Raw genomic sequence first — 16,461 nt, forward strand, 5'->3', positions numbered from 1 at the left:
CGTCTGCTTGTGCATCAGTGCAGCAGGCGACGTCTAGTTTGGCTTCTGCTGTCAGAGGGCCATGTGGTTGTGCATCAGTGCGGCAGGGGACATCTGGTTCAGCTTCTGTTGTTAGTGGGTCTTCTGCTTGTGCATCAGTGCGACAGGGGATGTCTGGTTCGGCTTCTGTTGTCAGTGGGTCTTCTGCTTGTGCATTAGTGCGGCAGGGGATGTCTGGTTTTGGCTTCTGTTGTCAGAGGGCCATTTGGTTGTGCATCAGTGTGGCAGGGGACATCTGGTATGGCTTTTGTTGTCAGGTAGACGTCTGGCTGTGCAAAGCTGGTGCTGGGGACCTCTTGTTCATCTTCAGCTTGGGTAGACCGAGGGTCGTCTGGTTCGGCAACGTTCGCTTAATTTAATCTCCTTATGTATGATGGTTCCAATTTTCTTCCAGCAAAAGCCCGGTCTAGGATGTTTTGCCTTGGGAACTTTTAGTGCCTTTTCTTTAGGCACCGTAGGCTTTTTGTCCATCTTTGCTTTTGGCACACAGACTGCTGCATTTCTCTTTCTATTCTCAGGGACAGCAGCAGTTAGACGCTTGTTGCATGTGTAGAATTGGGACTGATCCATGTCTGAAGATTAAGCAGAATACAGTATCTGGACAGAAAGCAGTTGTTTCAGAGACAGATATGCCATTGTCGAGATTGACCTTTAATGCACTGTATCCCCGACTCGATGGTACAGGTGTTAAAAGAGGGTATAAACATTAACATTACATGACAAATTATGTGCATACTGTACTTTACTTTACAGTACGTTCACTGTGCTTCATTTAATTTATTTTCAAGAGCAGCAATGCCCAGAATATTTATTTCAAAGGAGAGGAGCATGAGAATATGGCAGATGTACCTGAAAGGACATCAAATAAGCCATATCCAAGCCTGGTTAAATAGCTCGGGCGTCGACATCACTCATAGCTGTGTCTGCTATCATGCCCATGCAAAGACTAAAGTTATATAGAGGATTCGCTTGGTCACAACACAGTAAGTACTGTACGGTACAGACAATCTAACTGTACTGTATATTATTGAATGAGAATATTATAGTTCCTGTTCCCTCCTTTCTCCATTATCCCCTCTCCCTCCTTTCTCACTCTTCCCATCTTCCTCCTTTCTCCCTCATCCCCCACCCTTTTCACCTTCTCCCTCGTTTCTTGTAACAATTTTTGGGACAATTATGTAGAAATAAAAAATGTTTATCCATTGTCATATTTAACTTCAGCCATGTGCCAAATACATATGAACACTCATAATCATTCACATTTTGGTACGATTGTAGGGTGGCAAAGCAGCTTGTGGATGAGATCAGCAATTCAAATGATGAACGTTGTGCTACCGCAGTTAAATAAGTTATACAGCAGGATCATAACCTGACAATGTCTGAGTCCAGCATCAGAAGAATGAGACGTGAATTGTACTGGAAGTACAGATGTGTCAAGTAAAGTGTTTTGCTGCAATATTGTATAATGCAATAGTGTTGTTGTTCAGTATGTACATGTGCGAGTTTACCATACCTGTACAATTCCATCTTGTCATTACTGAGTATATCCAATGATAAGGGAGCCCAAAAGGTTAAGAGAGTACACCAAGCGCAAGCTTGGATCGATAGTGGGAAAACTTTTGACAATGTAATATTTTATTTTATATTTTCAGATGAGATGTCAGATGCCCCAGTAAGATTTGCCACTTTTGCCTTTTACAAAAATAAAATGTCTATACCTGAAGCCACGTCCCAAGCACCCACTCAAGGTCCATGTGTAGGGTGCTATCTCTAGACTAGGACAGGGTCATAATAATATTTGATGGTAATTCTCAGTTTATAAGTTTTGGTAATTCAATTTTATGTTCCGTTATAATGTAATGTATGGCTTTATATCCCTTTTCTCTGTACAGGAATAATGGGAAAAAAAATTTCAAGAAGAGATTATAGACTCCATGTGAGGATCTGGCACGGCGTCGCTCCCGAGATGGCAGCATCAGCAGCAAACTCCTATCCAAACTTTGATGCAAACTGACCTGCTATTCCTCGTCAGTACCTGTTGTGCTGAGCTCTCAGCAATTAATCAAGAGACTGATTCTTGCAGCAGCTTCTGCTGCTGCACTCCTCTCTGATTGGCTCATCTCCCTTTATATGCTCAGCTAGTGCTGCTGCAATTTGGCTAAGCATAGATATTCTTTCCTTGTGACGACGTGCTGATCGCAAGCACTTTATATCGCCTGACCTGCCTTGGCTTGCTGCTTTGCTGTGTTTATCTTGCAGTTCAACAGAACCTTGGCTTTTATCTCAATGATCCTGTCTATCTCCAACCCTCGACCACGTCTAGTTACCCCCAATGATCCATACCTCCTCCGACACCTGACCACGGCAAGTAATAAGACAATCCTCCCCTCTCCAACCTTGACCCGCTAACCACTACCATGACTCTGCATTCCGGACGCGATTTTTGGCGTTAGGTCGGTGTTAATATATCCTCACCTTGGCCTCGTGGTTCAGTCCAGTTTGTGACAAGCACCCGTTACACTCCATAGCTGATCGTATTCAGTCACAGTTCCCATGTTGTCATCGGTTCTTCTAGGATAATGACCCAAAACATAGTGCCTTGCCTGCTAATATTCACGCACCCGGAATTACCTGGGTGAAGACTCCCCCAGAGTACAGTTAGGTCCGGAAATAATTGGACACTGATACAATTTTCATAATTTTGGCTCTGTACGCCACCACAATGGATTTGAAATGAAACAACCGAGATGCAATAGAAGTGCAGACTTTCAGCTTTAATTCAAGAGGTTGAACAAAAATATCGTATGAAACGTTTAGGAATTGTCTTCAGCAAGTGAATTTATTTATTTATTTATAAAATATTTTACAGGAAGTAATACATTGAGAGTTACCTCTCGTTTTCAAGTATGTCCTTGCCACAGAGTTAAGACAAATAATACATGTTACAAATACAGTTGCATAAATGAACAGGGTATACATTATATACTGCTGCGGCACAGTTTATTCGAGCATTTGCCCGTTCTGTGCCGCAGCAGTAGCCTGGCGCGCGCCCGAGTGTGACGGGCGCGCGCCGAAGCAGCGGAAGAGCGCCCTCCGATCGGGGCGCTCTCCCTCCCGCTGCCGGGTCCGCCGGGTCCCCCGGAACCCCCTGCCGCTGTCCCGCGATCGCGGGACACCAGGGCTCCCTCGGGGAGCCCCTGGACGTGCGTGCAGGGGGCGCACGCTCCCGAAGACGCGTGACCGCGCGTCTATGACGCGCGGCACGCCGAGGGGCGGCCACTAGCAAGCCGGGAAATCTCCCGGCTTGCGGATCTGGCCGCAGTGCAATTAAATGTGTCGCCAGTGTACAAGACATTGCATGCACAGTCAAAGAAAATATATATTATGGGTGTATGCAGCAGTTACAGACCAGATTAAAATATGAGACAGCCTTAGATTTAAAAGAACTTAAACTGGTGGTGGATGTGAAAGTCTCTGGCAGGTTGTTCCAGTTGTGGGGTGCACAGTAAGAGAAGGAGGAGCGGCGAGTCTCAAAAAGTCAGACTGAAGTATGTGTTGAAGGTCAGAGAGGCTATGGCTGTGTGCATATAGGAGTGTGTCATCTGCATACATGTGTATTGATGCTTCCTTACAAGCTGTGGGAAGATCATTGATGAACATTGAGAAGAGTAGGGGCCCCAGAACAGAGCCTTGCGGGACACCACAGGTGATATCCAGGGGGTTGGAGTTAGAGCCTGAGGTGGACACATGTTGGGATCTACCCGATAGGTAGGACTATAAACAGTTTAAAGCATGCTTCCCTATTCCAGAGCTCTGGAGTTTGTTAAGCAGAATAGCATGATCAACAGTATCATAAGCCTTTGCAAAATCTAGGAATACTGCACCAGTGAGTTGTCCCAGTTCCATTCCACACTGGATTTCATTGCAAACTTTTAGCAGGGTAGTTATGGTGGAGTGTTTGGGGTGAAAGCCAGATTGGAATTGGCTAGGGAAATTTGTCTTGGTATAGTAATCGCTTAATTGGGAGTGGACACATTTTTCCATGACTTTGGATAGAATTGGGAGAAGTGAGATTGGCCTGTAGTTTGAGACAATTTTTTTGTCCCCACTTTTGAAGATTGGGACAACTCTGGCAGTTTTCCAGGTCTTAGGGATATGGCCTGCAGACAGGATAGAGTTGACTATGGAAGCAATTGGTTTGGCAATGGCTGGGGCACCAAGTCGTAGGAACCTAGATTGTAGTGTCAGGTCCACATTGACTGCTTAGTTTTAATTTGAGGAGCGCTTGTGTAATCTCCTCTTCGGATACTGGGCCTGATTGAAAGTGGTGGGCAGTGTTGGGAGGGGGTGGGGCTATGTGGGTACTCCCAGGATGAGATTCAGGTTTGTGGTTTGGGCTGCGTTTCGCTAATAATTTAGTGGCACACCCCACAAAGTAATCATTGAATGCATTTGCAATGTCATAGATAAGAAAGTCAAACCGCGCTCTTGCTTCCTAACAGGATCTCGTAGTGGATCAACTCTTCCCTCTTGCAGCTGATGTGATGTGAAGGCACCCCTCCTCCACAGGTCCCGTTGCAGGATGGCTCCAAACGCGGGCAATAGCAGGGAATGAAACACAAAAGCGCACCGAGGGTCAAGATTTAATTAAAACATGTTAATAGTAGTAACAATAAATACTTACATATAAGGGTAAGTACATCCAGTATTCAGGTGCAGAGGAAACAGTCCTGGTGGTGTCCTGGGCATAAAGAGCTGGTGCAGAGGCTTACAAGGTAGACCCGCGCGCTGGGGCTGCCTGGCTCAGCACCATATAGTTCTTACTTCCGGGTTGCGGCTTCTCGCAGGACCTGTGAATAGTAGCCCGCCTCAAATGCCGGTTCCCCAGAGAAACTCACTCCGGCGTGCCGAAGGGTCTCTGGTTGTTGATGGGACAGCTGGGGGTAGGTACACCTGTGGGCTGACTTCTAGCTGCACCGTAGGGCTTTCGCAACGCGTTTCACACAGTGTTTAATTTTCCTTACAAAGTACACTATTGCATGGTCACTGAAAATATCAGGAAGGATGCCAGAGGATTGGATTCTGCTGGGGTTTGAGGAGAGAATCCAGACTAACAAGGAATGGTTATGCGATTTCAGGTTTGTCCGTGTGGGTTGGGAAATCAGTTGCGATAGGTTAAGTGACTTGAGTTGTATCTGGATTTTGTGGTTTTTAGGGTCAAGCCAATTGAAGTTGAAATCCCCAAGAACTAGCAGCTCACTCTTCTCATTCAGAGAGGAAATGGAGCCAAGAAACTGGGTGATATCAGTCAGGGATTGTAGAGGGGCTTTAAGGGGGCGGTAGATTCCAGCAAGCAAGTTGGGCTTAGAAAAGGGGAGGCAGATTTTGCCAACTAGAATTTCAAAGGAGGGTGGGCTTGGGGGGCAATTTAACAGTGTGAATTGTAAGGTGTCTGCAATATAAAATAACACCCCTCCTCCTTTCTTTGACCTATCTCTCCTAGAAATGGAGTTTTCCTGCATGGCGATATTTGCATAGGGGTTTTAGGGGTTAGCCATGTTTCTGTAAGAACGATGCATGCTCGATCGAGTTGAGATCAGGTGATTGACTCGGCCATTGCAGAATATTCCACTTCTTTGCCTTAAAAATCTCATGGGTTGCTTTCGCAGTATGTTTTGGGTCATTGTCCATCTGTAAAGTGAAGTGCCGTCCAATCAACTTCACTGAATTTGGTTGAATTTGAGCAAACATTATATCCCTATACAATTCAGAATTCATCCGGCTGCTTCTGTCTTCTATCACATCATCAATAAACACTAGTGACCCAGTGCCATTGTAAGCCATGCATGCCCATGCCATCACACTGCCTCCACCGTGTTTTACAGATGATGTGGTATGCTTTGGATCATGAGCCGTTCCAAGCCTTCACCATACTTTTTTCTTCCCAACATTCTGGTACAGGTTGATCTTAGTTTCATCTGTCCAAAGAATGCTGTTCCAAAACTGGGCTGGCTTTTTTAGATATTGTTTGGCAAAGTCTAATCTGGCCTTTCTATTCTTGAGGCTTAGGAATGGTTTGCACATTGTGGTGAACCCTCTGTATTTGCTCTCATGAAGTCTTCTCTTTATGGTTGACTTGACTAATGATCTGCCTACCTCCTGGAGAGTGTTCTTCACTTGGCTGGATGTTGTGAAGGGGTTTTTCTTTACTATGGAAAGGATCCTACGATCATCCACCACTGTTGTCTTCCATGGATGTCCAGGCCTTTGTGTGTTGCAGAGCTCACCAGTGTGTTCTTTTTTTCTTTGAATGTACCAAACTGTTTATTTGACCACTCCTAATTTTCCTGCTATCTCTCTGATGGGTTTTCTTTTTTTTTTGCAGCCTAAGGATGCCCTTTTTCACTTGCATTGAGATCTCCTTTGACCGCATGCTGTGGGTTCCAGCAACAGCTTCCAAATGCGAATGCCACACCTGGAATCAACTCCAGATCTTTTACCTGCTTAATTGATGATGAAATAACAAAGGAATAGCCCACACACCTGTCCATGAAATAGCTTTTGAGTCAATTGTCCAATTACTTTTGGTCCCTTGAAAGAGAGTGGGCTACATATTAAAGAGATGTAATTCCTAAACCCTTCCTCCAATTTGAATATGAATACCCTCAAATTAAAGCTGACAGACAGCACTTTAAGCCCATATTAATTATTTAACTGTAACTTGAATTTTTGTTTTTGGTACACAGCCGAAATAACAAAACTTGTATCAGTGTCCAATTATTTCTGGACCTAACTGTAAGTGCTGCATTGTTACTGTTTCATTTTTAGTTCTAGTGTTTGGATCTTTGCTCTTACATCCCCTTTTTTGTCCCTGATGTTGGAGATCTACCCGATTTAAACTCCATAGAATTGGTGTGGCATGATATGAAACATCACCTGAGGCAAGTCGTCAAACCTGCCAACAGGAACAATTAGTAAAGGGAATACGCGCTTTCTGGGCAAACACACTTGATGTACAAAAATGCAATAACTATATAAATCACATTGCCAGTGTTTTCTCCCATTGTGTTACAGCAAAATGGACACGCTACTGGCATGTAGTAAGAATGTATCCATCATATTATTTTACAAAATAGGCCTTATAATGATTATATGTACAGGCATACCCCGCATTAACGTACGCAATGGGACCGAAGCATGTATGTAAAGCGAAAATGTACTTAAAGTGAAGCACTGCCTTTTCCCCACTTATCGATGCATGAACTGTACTGCAATCGTCATATACGTGCATAACTGATATAAATAACGCATGTGTAACAGGCTCTATAGTCTCCCCGCTTGCGCACAGCTTCGGTACAGGTAGGGAGCCGGTTTTGCTGTTCAGGAAGTGCTGACAGGTGCATGCGTGAGCTGCTGTTTGCCTATCGAGCAAGATGTACTTACTCGCGAGTGTACTTAAAGTGAGTGTCCTTAAACCGGGGTATGCCTGTAATTATTGTTGCTTGCACTGATGAAAAATATGAGATACTGTACTGTAACCCGGAAGGTGTCAAAATAACCATGTGGTGTTGGTATTCAGTCCTATTGTTGTGAGAAATAAAGCACGTGTTAAATTCTATCCTACTGTAGTTTGGTTAACTTTTCATTTATTTGGGTGATAATACTATATTAGCGATGTGGGCAGGGGGATTGCAGTTAATAGTGTGGATGGGTGCAAAGTATGATCCAAACCTTACAGTATATGGCGTTCATAGAATGAAGTACAGTATTATATATATATACAGTATATAATGCAGGGTGCACAAAAACAAAGAGCCACAGACCATTTACGCATTTTACCAGGATCATACATTGAGCAAAACAGGTAAAATTAAATAAATTGTAAATTGTCCTGGAACCCAAATCTGCATGGTTCCAGACACCACTACTCCCTTCTCTCTGGAGGGCTTGCTTTTTGTTGACCGGGACTTAGCTACAAATGTCCTGGAACTAAAATCGCCTTGAAATCCCAGCCACAACAGCTACGTTCGTTTTTGAGAAGTTGGTCCCAAAAAGCTGGACTTAGAAAATATTTTGGGTTGGTTTTTCTGAAGCCGTTGCTCTGTTATTCGCGTAGAGGTATCTTTTTCCACATTCAAAAATCCCACCGCTGTTTTGGCGCTTGAGAATCTCTCGGCTGATTGGCTGAGAGGTTTCTTATAGTATTTTGGAGTTCATCCACAAAATACTACAGCCAATCACCGCGTGGGAACTTTCTTACCAGCCAATCAGAACGATGTAAGTCCTGTGAAGCCAGGCAAGCGGGGATTCTGAATCAGCCAAGGGCATGCACAAGTTTTCCACCTTAGCCACTTGCTATAGAGATGCTATCCCCTGGGTTAGTCTCCTCCAAATCTGGTGGGGCAAATGGTAGTCCAGAGGACGTCCATTCATCCCAGGATGTGGGTACTTGAGCCCTTACCTCCTTCCCAAATGGTCTTCACACCTCAGACATCCACTGTGGCTTTCATGTCCGATGTCTGAGTAGACTCACGGGCATCAAGTTTGTAGCCCACTGGCTTTCTCCAAAAATTGGTTCTGAAAGTCCCAGCTCATAATTCCGTGCACAACAGTATATTTTATACCAAACACAAATGTTAATAAAAATATACTTTTACATGTCCTAATTCTCTGGGTATGGGGAATAGAATAAAAAGCTGCAAATTATTTTCTATCATATTTATATTCCCCATACCCTATAAAATGGACTTGGACTGGACTTTAAAAATCCCCTCACAACCTTATCTGTGGTTAGAGAACCCATCAACCCCTATATAGGTTCTGGTTGATCTGGGCAGTAACTGGGTATCCCCGTTAACCTAGTGACCCCTTATAGTTACAGGGACATTTTTCATCCCTTTGCACCATTTACCTTTCTGGGCTGTGCTGAAGCATAGAACCCTAGCGGTGAGTCACGCAAGCATTTTCAAGGGGAGATATTGCCGGGACAATGTGCCTAAATATATCCGGGAATCAAGCATGATTCTCGGGTACATTTTTGTGGTATCCAGCAACTCTGGACCCCGACTACCTAGACACATTCTGATAACACTTTTTCCGCAAACACAATCCCCAAAACTCATACCCTAGCAATCCCTGCTTGCTGTCATCCCTGGAAATGCAAAAACCTAAAAATTCTTTATTGTCGAACAATTACAGTTTATGCAAGTACAACAGTTATGCTCAAAAGCTGACACTCTTGAACCCCAAAAACATGGATCAGATGTAACCACATGGGCTTAACCTTTATTTGAGAGCCTGATTACCTCCTCACTGTCACTTTAACCCCTTAATTACCTTAGCAGTTGGAACCTAAGCCTGTGATGGGTAGAGTGGGTGGCAGATGAAGGAAGTTGCCCAGGGTGTGTGGTTAGGCCTCCTGGGTGGGTAGCATGTAGGGTTAACCCCTTAATTACCTTAGCGTTTTTAAAGGTAATTAAGCTACTTTTATTTGTTTTAATTACATAGTATTGAAGCAGGGGCATCTGAAGCTGATACACATTCATTTTAGTTCCGGGGACCACCTGCTTCCTGAATTACAGGCTCCAGTATGGGGTGCTGGTATCTCCTGCATATTTAAATGCCCCTGTCACGTGGGCCATGACATGGGAGAATAAATCTTGCAGGACATACCAGCACTCCATATCGGGGTTTGTAGCTCAGGCATTAGGGTGTCCCCAGAGCTGAAATTAATGCGATTCAGCCCCAGAGACCCCCTGCTTCAAAAATAAATCATTAAAAAAAAGCAGTGCGATCACCTGTTACATCTGCGCAGAGAAAAGGTCCGATTCCTTCTGCTCTCACTGTGCATCTCTTCCAGACTGGAGCGGCCCGGTAGGATTAATGGAGCGGGAGTCCCATTCAGAAGCAGGGACAACCGCTGTGTTAATTCTTACGGGCAATTTGTCTGGCCATGGGGAAGCTGCGATCTGGACATGGCAGGCTGCGTTTCACTTGCAGTTTCCTTGAGGAAAACTGCTTAATAAAGATGACTGCATATGTACTGTGGCTAATTTCCTGAGAATATGGGACAGTACTGGCAAAAAATAAAAGAAATCCAGAACACACGGTCCAATAAGTCAAGAAAGTTATTTTAGATATACAGTATATATACATGAACAAACAAGTAAATCCAACTTTTCATCAGGACCAAAACGCTGGATTCAATAGTTTGATCATGTAACTATATAATATAAATGTTTTTACTTATTGATCCATGTTCCCTGGATTTCTTTTGTTTATGAGTATATGTATGACTGTCTACACTTCAATGAAACTCTGCCTTGTATACTGTTTTTCTTTTTCATATAAATGTACAGTACATTTTGGGTGTTCATGGTTGCTTTTTCTACTGGATACAGGTACATCTACAATTCCGGTAGTAAACATGGGCTTCTAATAGCTCATACAGGTGTGCTTCCCCTTTCTCATTATCCAAACTTCACACCTGTATGGTAGAGGGTGGTTTTCTTTGGTGGAAAAGGAAAGGTATTACCAGAGAGAGGGACTTAATGGAAGAAATATAGCGAAATCTTTCCTAAAACTTAAGGAACACTATCAAATCCCTGACACTGAAATTTACCATTATCTCCACCCGGCGGTCTAATGTATTGCTCCTATCTCCCCGTCTCACTAAAGGTTGGACATATTCAATCCCCATAAAAGTAAATGTATCCATATTGAAATAAATACAGGAAGTAAAATGGTTGGAGACTGGATGATTTAAATCCCTTTTTTGATCAATCGTATGTGTTCCGTAATCCTATTCCTCACAACATAGGAGGGGCAAAACTCATGCCCATAGCCATTCCACATGTCTGCAGATAGAACACTGCACTAAAGAGCAAATAATCATGATTCAACAAAAAGTGAATAGAATCTAAAATAAAAGTGCTCTGTGAAAGTGATAAATCAGAATGATCCAAGAAATATCGGACAGACGTCATTCCTTGCTGATAATCTATTGATGTATATAATGATGTCACATCTAATGTGACCCACAAGTCATTTAGTTTCCATGTCACATTACTGTACCAAGCTGACTCATTGAATCTCCACTATCTAAAATGAAGGAGGGCAATACCCGCACCAGGACCTGCAAGAAATAGTCCACATAATGGGCTTATCCATCTACCAAAGATCCAATACTTGATATAATAGGTCTCACAAGAGGGGAGATTCAAATTTTATGGCTCTTTGGGAGATGATGAAATATTGGTATAACCGGATTAGTCTTAAATAAAGAGTTAACCTGAATGTCATTGAGAACTCCCAAAACACATAGTGAATTTAGGATTAACCAAAAAAAAATTGCATGAAAAAATGCTCAGTCTTGACTGTAATTCCCAAGACAAGATGGTATTATTCTGAACACTAATCACACTTGAATTACAGCTTTATGTATCATGGAGCAGTTGTATTACATACGTATATGCCTTTTTCCATTCAGCAGCTGTTATAAAATGTCCATTCTGTGTGGTGATTTGAGACATTGTTAAACACTACCCAATTGTTCAAACACACTAAACTGGACAGCTAAAAAAAGAAAGCTACTGAACTGTTGGAAAAGCCTTATAAAGAAAAACTAAAGATACACATACTGTAGTACTTTGTTCACAAATGCCAGACTATATTTTGCTTACTTCTAAGTCATTCCCCTTTTGATATTCATTACCAAGGATTTTTAAGCCATAGGTCACTGATTCATGAAGATTTGATTACATGTTTCTGTGTAACAGCTTTAAAAGAGAAAACTTTCTTCAGTTCAAACTAAAGATGAACAAATCCAAATTTCCCAAATAGTGCAAATCTCCTCCTAAACTTCAGGAACCAAAGTCTAATTTATTCTGAAGCTGGGATCCACATTTTGATGAACCCGATCCGAAAACGAAGAAAAATCTAGTTTTTGTTTCCCACTAGGCTTGGAACTCACAGAGTTCCCCCTTCACGTATAAAACCAACCGTCTCATCTCATGCTGCTACTTTTTGTCAGGGTTGGCAGAAGATGACAGAGTGGGACAGAGTGTGAATGCTTTGACGACTGCAGCGGCTGCCAGACAGATGCACAGATGGACAAATTCAAGAAATTATTATTTCATTTATAATTTTGTATATATCACATTTTATATTATACTTGTATAGTAATAGACAGAGACAAGCCTCCCGCCATCTGACTTGCCTCATTCAATCAGTTCCTGTCCAGACTAATTCCATTTGAGTTTGGTAACTGGGACTGGGTAAAAATCAGATTTATTTATTGTACACCATTGTACATTAACATTGTACAAAGCCCCATACCTTTCAATTAAACACCTCTAACCCTTTGTCTACACTGTTTTTTGTCACAATGCCCCAAAAATCCAGACATTGGTATTTGAATAAGAAATCATTATTAAGTGAAATAAGATAGTATTTTGCAGCTACTTTAATCATAAGGTAAATACAATTCAAGAGTAGCTGCTAATGGAAACACTATAGGGTTAAACAATATAGGCTTAGTACTGATTATCATATGTAATGTATTCCCTCACATCCCCATATATAGGGACATACTAATTGCAACATTGTTAAAGTCACGTTGCACTCTGGAACCTTCCACAACAGGGTGTGCATACTCAGGGGCTTGTTTAAAGTATTTACTATTGGTTTTTCAAACAGGGTGACAATGTCGGAACTTTATTCATACAGTATAATGCAGATAGTTATTGCCAAAGAACGCTTGGGGAAATTCCCCAATATGAGTTGAGGGAAATTGAAATGGATTGAATGGAAACCAGTATACCACAGTCGTCATTCCAGACGTTTTGGGATTCATTGTGGGTATTGTGACTGGGAAAACAGTTGAATCGTTGAATATTTTACTGAAATTTGTGCCTTTTCATGTGCATTACTGTTAGTTTACTCCTCTATGTGGTGAGTGTTTTGTAGTTTTAATCAAAACGTTATCTGAAACTAAACTTTTGTCTGTTTGTAATTTTAAGGAAGAAGGCTGGCTAAAGATATGCCTGAAAGGCCACTCCAATTTTTGGGATTTTGTGAATTTACGAATAAGGTGAGACCCATTTTTGTATATAGTGCGCTACTGATACAACTCTGCAGTGCCTGTAATTATCAATACAGATGTAACGTGATGGTTGGTCGCTGCATCTAGGTGTATTCCTTGCGGATGCCTCTCCTGCCTCCCCTCTCCCCATTGGCTGACGCGCGTACCACGTGACGCGTCAGCACTGAAAAGCACAAGGAGGCTGTAGCTCCAGCAGGCTGACGCATCACAGTACGCAGTCAGCCCTGCCGGAAGGAGGCAGCGGGGGCAAGGACCATTCGATTAAGGGTCTGGTGGCCCGTGGCCGCGCGCGCCGCAGCGGGTTCGCAGCCTAAGGAAGTGCAAACCTACATAGTGCTCCTTTTTATCTGCTTTAATCAGAATATCCTTGAGGTTTTCTCCTCTTTGGTAAGCAAATCTAGGTGTTTCTTTGCAAATTTGACCTAATATACTAAGATCTGTTTGCAGAATCTTCCAATGTTTTGTATAGTTTGTTTGACAAATCTACTTGTTGTGGTATATTTGCTGACAAAAGTCATTTTATCTTCACTCTCTACTTGTCTGCTCACCTCTAGTGTTTCTTTTCTCAAAGATTTTTCCACTGTAGAAGCTTTATGTCCACGATCTATGAACCCTGTTTTTATTTATTTTATGGTTCTATCTAAATGCAGAGGCTCCAGTTTCCATCCAGACTCCCTAAAGAGAATGTTACCTAATTCACAGAAGATAAGGGCGGGTAAAATTGTTGACAGGCCTCTGCATTTAGATAGAACCATAAAAGAAATAAAAACAAGGTTTATAGATCGTGGACAGAAGGTTCTACAGTGGAAAAATCTTTGAGAAAAGAACCACTAGAGGTGAGCAGACAAGTAGAGAGTGAAGATAAAATGATTTTTGTCACAAATATACCACAGCAAGTAGATTTGTCAAACAAACTATATAAAAACATTGGAAGATTCTGCAAACAGATCTTATATTAGGTCAAATTTGCAAAGAAACACCTAGATTTGCTTACCAAAGAGGAGAAAAACTCAAGGATATTCTGATTAAAGAAGATAAAAAGGAGCACTATGTAGGTTCGCACTTCTTTAGTGATCCAAAACCAGGCTGTTATAAATGTTTTAATTGTTCAGTGTGTAACAGTTTAATGACAGGCAATGTATTTTGTCACCCGAGAAGTGGTGCCAAATTTAAAATCAATAAACGCATTACCTGCACCACTATACAAGTTGTATATATCATTAAATGTCCCTGCGGTCTTTTATATGTGGGTAAAACAAACAGGAGCCTGAAGACTAGATTTATTGAGCACAAAAGCAGGATCAACAATAAATCAGAAAATACTGTTTTTATTAACCACTGCGTAGATTGCAAACATCCAGTCTCATCCCTTCGTTTAATGGGTATTGAGCATGTAAAAAGAAAATCGACAGGTTCTGACATTGATACACTTTTATTACAACGAGAAACATACTAGACATATACTTTAGATACAGTTCATCCCAAAGGTTTAAACGATTACATATCATTTAAATGTTTTCTTAATAGGAGATAGGGCCTTTTCAGGTTGCATGGCTGCTGTTGGTGTTATTGCCTTACACGTGAGTAAGTATCACAACAGATTGACAAGCATTCTAAAGTTTTTAATATTTTTGGCACTTACTACTTTTTTCACTGTTTCACATTATTGGATATGTCACCCCTGATCACACATGACATTCTTTCCATGCATATTAAGGACTTAAACCACTCATCAAGAGACATGGAGGAATATCCCACGTTTACAGGAGGAGAGCTGAAGGAAAGGATGATGTCACAGGAACCATGACAACCGAGGACGCAGGAGTACAGTCTAAGCCATGATGCAGAGAGGAGGGAAGGCTTACAAGCTCACAAGATGAGTGAGCAGCCCCCGAAGTATCGAGATAACAAGAGGACCAATCCTGATGTGATGGCTGACGTCAGACCCGGCCGGCACACGGAAGAAGATGGCGCTGGAATACAAGCGCTGATGGCGCATGCGCAGAAGAGAAGGAGTCCTATCAGTATTGAGGAAGGCATCACTGAAACGCAGTTCGGAAAGAGGCTCTCACAAACTGTTGTGGTAAAGCATGATGACTGGACTGATCAGGGGAGACGGATTGTGGTCAGCTGGGGTGATTTTTTACTTGTTTTCACCTGTTGTATTGTCTTTGGTTGAGGATATATATACTGGGTTTATCCTCAGTTGGTGTATGCCTAGTCACTTGAGAAAGACCTATTGGTCGAAACGTTGTGTGGCACAATAAATTAACTTTATTTAAAAAACCGTGGAGCGTTGGATCCTTCCTTCCTGAGTATTACTTCCTGGTAAAACATTTTTATAAATAAATAAAATAAGTATGTTGTGATGCCTGTCAGTATCTGGACCTGCCCTATTATGGGGCGGGGTTACAATCCCTTCCCCCCGAGTATAAAAGCTGACACTCCCCCAAATGTAGATTGGTGATGATTATGGGACAGTGTGATACCCTTTCCCTTCTAGAGGGTCAAGGAGATTGGGAGGGGCTCTTGGGGCCTCAAGCCCCTGGGGTCTGCTCCAGGGCTGGAGAACTATCATGCTGTTATGCAATAAACCAACTATGGTGTGTGGTTATTGGAGAGGAGTATTATCTATGAGGACCATACTGCATTCAGCAGGATCCTCATGGGATGGAGGTGCTGCAAAGTAAAGAGATAGAGGTAGCCTGCCCTGTTGCTGCTCCCAAATTCCAACTGTGGAGTCACTCAGACCACCTGAACTAGCAGGTGAGCGACAGCCCTGGGGACAATACCGATGTAGTGGCCAGATCTTCCGTGGCAAGGGGGAATAAGTGCTACATGTGTCACTATGGAAACTGGTTGAAATGCACATGCGTGTCATTGAATTTCTGTGCAAGCGTGTCTCTATTGAACATGTTTGAAACCAAAACTACTGTACTGGAGAAGATGCATGACTTACAGTATTGTACATTGCCTGGCAGTGTTGCTGGATGTCTTTCCTTAACTAACATGGTGATGGTTTCTGCCCAACGCTAAGCCTGCAAAACATAAATGAATAGAAGAATTAAACAATGACTATATTATGAATTGTTGCATTTTGTAGATACTGTACAGTACTACAGTTGAATAAGACTATAATAAAATTTTCTTCAACCGCCAACTATTGCTGTATCTATTACATGTTCAAATGTTACATACTGTAATTGAGAGATTGTTTTTTTTTTATTTAGAAGAAAATAGAGTGGATGCATGAATTAAAGTACAGTACATTATCTGGCATTATTAATGGATGGATGTCCTGCATGAACATGGTGTTGGCT

The 16,461-nt window shown here is 42.2% G+C and overlaps 1 long non-coding RNA gene across 2 annotated transcripts in view; it reads left to right on the plus strand.

The window, feature by feature from the left end:
- The window catches only part of LOC142493695 (uncharacterized), a 64,083-nt gene extending 56,445 nt beyond the window's left edge, over positions 1-7,638 (plus strand). For both annotated transcript variants that reach the window (XR_012801187.1, XR_012801188.1), the window contains 2 exons: positions 1,932-2,066; positions 6,425-7,638. This is a non-coding gene — a long non-coding RNA (uncharacterized LOC142493695). The remainder of the gene's footprint in view (positions 1-1,931; positions 2,067-6,424) is intronic.
- Positions 7,639-16,461: the final 8,823 nt, after the last annotated feature.

The sequence above is a fragment of the Ascaphus truei genome, chromosome 1 (assembly GCF_040206685.1).
Source record: "Ascaphus truei isolate aAscTru1 chromosome 1, aAscTru1.hap1, whole genome shotgun sequence".
Classification (NCBI taxonomy): Eukaryota; Metazoa; Chordata; class Amphibia; order Anura; family Ascaphidae; genus Ascaphus; species Ascaphus truei.